The 4770-nt window shown below is 36.4% G+C and overlaps 1 long non-coding RNA gene across 1 annotated transcript; it reads left to right on the top strand.

Annotated features, from left to right (window-relative positions):
* Positions 1-351: 351 nt before the first annotated feature.
* Positions 352-1002, top strand: LOC148372198 (uncharacterized). Its single transcript, XR_015849651.1, has 2 exons — positions 352-408; positions 739-1002. It is a non-coding gene; the product is annotated as an uncharacterized LOC148372198 (long non-coding RNA).
* The last annotated feature ends 3768 nt before the right edge of the window (positions 1003-4770 follow it).

The following is a 4770-nucleotide window of genomic DNA, read 5'->3' on the forward strand; positions in this document are numbered from 1 at the left end:
TTTGGGAAGTCATTGACTTGAAAAGCGCTATATAAAAATGCAGATCATTTTATCATTCCAGAGTACAGGACATTACTGTAGTGCTTCTTTCCGCCAATACCAGCGTGTGGTGCTGTGAGAGCTCACCCAGCATTCACCCCGCAGAAGAAATGCGGCTTCCTTTTCCTGGTTGGTGTGTAAATTTTCGATACTGTATCTCCAGCGCGCTAAGAACTTTGACATTTTTATTGTTCAATATCTCGTGCATCCATTTGATATGGTTGGTGTAAAGTGTAAAGAAGCCGTTTCTTTTGAAATAAAAGTGGAATACGAAAGCTTGATGCGGTTGAGAAAATTGATCACTTTTTGTCAGGCACTTTTTACCATGGAGGAGGAAGTCTTCTAACTCTTGAAGCTCATCTCTCAAAAGTAAGGTAACATCAATATTTATTTTTATAGAGCATATTATTTTATGAAATATTTATTTTGTTATACAAGCCTTAAACATAATTATGTAAACCTTAAAAATACAAAATAAAGCACTGAAGCAACTTACGAACAAATTCAACTCAAGAAGGATCGTCAGGAATCTCGTTCGTAAGTAGGGCAGTGTCTGTATAGTGCATAAATACTAGCACTTAGCAGAATTTAGCTTTAAGAAATAAATACAATTTGAACTGTCTTAGGAGAGGTTTGTTTCATCTCTCGAGCTTTCCTTTATTTCCGTCTGCTAATTGGCTTGATCTGATTTTTTTTCAGATATTCCGATTGCTACGAATTGCGTCACACCGGACGGAGTCGCAAGGTGATGTCTCAATGGGGAGAAACCTATCAAAGAGCAGCATCAAAGAGTTGAAGTTGACAATTTTTTTTTTTTGGTGGAGTTGGAAAGTTGGCACAGCTTTAGATTTGTTTTTAACACTTCACTGGTGTTACACTCATACTGTGAGACATTCTTTTTGAGATAAGACTTTATTTTAAAAAAATCTCAGCTCGAAAATGTTTAAAACGCAATTCCCTGCACCAGTTTCATGTTTTTTTTAAAGGTTTAATGATCGTGTTGCCTAAATTGACTGTATAAAGTCTTTCTTACTATTTGTGGTCACCGGGGTTCAGGGGGTATTACAAGTTATCGTATTTTCCAGACATTAAGGCACACTTTTCGATGCGAAAACCCCAAAATGTTGCCAAAAAAGCGTCTTATAGACCGTAAAATCCAGTATTTATTTGTATCATAATGTTGCTAAAATTTGAAATTTAATTACGTTTGGACTGTTTCTTTTGAGGTTTGATTTTTATCTTGTTTTGTAGAATAATAACAAACAGAACATACATTATCCGTCATGATTACTGATTAATATCACCTGTGCCCGCTCATTTGGCGCCAGCTGCTGCAGACTACTTGATTGGTTCCCTGCCCCTTCTTAAACCCAGTCCTTTCACTCTCCGGTTGTCAGTCCGTCAGCGAACCTCTGTAGTTACAAGGCAAGCATTTTGACCATGACCCCCGCCTGTCCCGTTTTTGCACCCGTTTTTCCCCTGTCTGTTCCTGATCTCCCCGTTTGCCTCCGGCTCCGACCTGTTTTTGATTCCGACCACAATTGCTCCCTTGTCCCGACTTACGACCCGTTTTTGATCCCGACCACCTTTTTGGTCCCCTGTCCCGGCTTTCGACCTGTTTTTCCGTCCTTGACACCGCCATCTTCCGTATTCCGATCACGATCCGATTGGGTGAGCGGCTTGCTTCCAGCGAACACCGGATCGCGGGCGCTGCCCTTCATCTTTCTATCAATAAACTTGTGGTTAACGCTACGCATATGGGTCCTAATTCCGTTCTGGTCAGGACATTATCTGCCATGTTCCTTTTTCTCATTTTTCTTCTAAAATCAGAAATGAATAATAATTCAAATCTGAGATTTTTAATCTATTTTATTGATAGGTCTTCATTGACTTGAAAAGCGCTATACAAATGCAGAACCTTTCCCATTCAATGCAATCTTAAACAGCTTAATCAAACCAAACAAGTCATTATATATACTGTATTACGTCAAAAGCACATAAGTACTTAATATTATTTTTTATAACTAATCTGTTACGTTAAAAAAGAAAAAAAAAAAGAGTAAACTTGTCTTCATGACAGGACACAAAAACGAGGACTTGATTTCGAAAATAAAGTGAAATATTTTGCATCAAGGCAGCCATTTTGAGCAAAAAACAATACAGGAGTATTTCTTGTAAATTTATGGTTGATGTCGACTAAATTAATCTTTTCGTTATTTTTGTTTATTCACTTTGGGATGGAAAATAAATAAGAGTAGATAACGCCATTGACATTTAGAAAATGTATTTAATATTTAGTGTATGGGGTATATTTCTAGTTTTACTAATAAGAACCAATACATCCAATTTTTAAGTGATTTCTTTTTACGAATCGTTGCTGCTACTCTGAAAAGATTTATCTCTAATTTCCTTTTCATTTTAGTTTTGCATCAATGGGATATTTAGATCCATCTTTTTGAAATAGCCACCACAATAAAACATTTTGAAATTGCTTTTTCTTGTGATTATGGTCGATACAAATAAACAAGACTTGATTTTTGTTTTTGTAAAAGGAAAATTGGGGACAAAACAAACGCAAGCATAGTGCGATATTAAAATAAATAAAATGAAAATATCCTCCTTGCAAATAAGATGTTACTTCTTTAGTGCAAAAATATGAAAAATGTACTCTATGTTCCCCAACTTGTGGTAGAAATTTTGAACCAATCCGCATTTGGGATCGTTTTCTTTAGTTCACAGATATATTTTTCTTTTGACCAATAAATACATAAAATCAGTATTACAAAAAGCTTATAACATTGTAAAACTAATGCCCATTTCTAATATTTTTCCTCTTTCAAACTGAATATCACAGCCTAAAAGCGAATAAGCCTGATATCAATAACATCTTTGCATATTACAAATTCCCAAAACACAAAATGAAACGATTAAAAAGTGCAATTGTAATGCTCCTCTGTTCCCATTAAAACAAATGAGGCTACACTGATTTTCTTTTCAGCAAAATTGGCACAAGGGGAAACAGAAAATCCCCCAAACTCTCTCGTCGATGATTTTCAATTGGATGATTCGGAAAACATGAGAAATATACCCAGAAAAAGAAAAAAAAGGAACATAACTACTTCATAACTTTATAATCATTGCAGCGGGGTTACTAAATAATAATAATAAATCATCAGTATTTGAATTGGATCTTAATATAATGGAAATAAAGAATACAAAGGTATAAATAATACAAAGCATTGAAAAGATATAACAGAAAAAAATCAATGATTGTAGTACTACTGCCATGTGCAGTATGTGGTGCTAAAGCCCCTTCTTCGTTGCTTTCTTCAAAACAGTCCAATTTTGGAATGTTTTTTTTCCAATATTTTGAAAACTCTGTACATTTTGGGGGAAATTTGCAGCTGTGGCAAGCGCTGCTATATGGTGCTAAAGCACCTGCTTTTTGCCTTCTTTGAAAAAAATGTGTTTTTTTCCCCTATAAAACATGTAATTTTGTGTACTTTTTTTTGGAAAAATGTTGATTGGCATCTGCATTGGAACACAGAAACAGAGAAACATGCAGGGCATGCAGCTCTCGAAGACCAGGTTGGAAACCCCTTCTCTTGTATGTATAAGGAATACAGAGCACGAGCAGATACCGAACAGGACGGGACAGACGGGATCGATACCTGATACACGAGCAAGATACCGGACAGGACGGGACAGACGGAATCGATACCTGATACTGGATACACAAGCAGATACCGGACAGGACGGGACAGGCGGGATCAATACCGGATACTGGAGCAATATACCGGACAGGACAGGACAGATGGGATCGATACCAGATCTTGGATACCCAAGCAGGATACCGGACAGAGTCAAAATACAAGTCTTGTAAGTGCAGAGGTTCGTTGACGGACTGACAAGGAGTGACTGGAGTACTGAGTTTAAATAGGTGAATCAATCAGGAAACGAGCAGCAGTTGGCACCAAACGAGCGGGCACAGGTGAGGGCAATCAGTAATCATGACAGTGTCGAGCACTGATATGTGGTGCTAAAGCACCTACTCTTTTGCCTTCAAATATAGTATTTTTTTTTTTGTTACAGTAATCCCTCGGTTATCGCGGTTAATGGGGACCAAAACCACCCGCAAAAAGTGAAAATCCAGTAGCGACTCCCCCTTCAAAAATGCTAAAGAAAAAAAAAATACTAATAATATATATATATATATATATATATATTTTTTTTTTTATTATTATTTTTGGACCCGCGAAGCTCTGAACCCGCGAACGTGTAACAGCGAAGTAGCGAAGTTCCACTGTATATCATTCTTTTAAAAATTTGCAACAAAAGGTTTAGTGAAGATTGGGTATATATATTTTTTATTTTATGTTTGTATTTAAAGGAACTACATTGAGAAAAAAAGGCCCCCTCTTTTTTGAGCAGTACCCCCAAAAAGCCTTTTCACACCATATATTACGATTGAAGTTGATTGAAAAAGAAAAAAAAAAATCAGATCGTTGTTGCAATTAAATAAACAAACCAAAAAAACAAGGTTACCCTGGAAACAAACCATATCAGACAGTTACAGCTTTAAAATCGACGGTCCCTTAAATAAAAGTATCTGCTCATTTTTTTGCAATAGCTGAGAACAAAACTCCATATTTATCAGCTGTCAATCATCACTCCTGGAAGCATTTTGATATGTGAGAAAACAACAACAACACTGTGGAGCCATGTTTGCGA

The sequence above is a fragment of the Urocampus carinirostris genome, chromosome 2 (assembly GCF_059441175.1).
Source record: "Urocampus carinirostris isolate Australia breed hairy pipefish chromosome 2, RoL_Ucar_1.0, whole genome shotgun sequence".
NCBI classification, from domain to species: Eukaryota; Metazoa; Chordata; class Actinopteri; order Syngnathiformes; family Syngnathidae; genus Urocampus; species Urocampus carinirostris.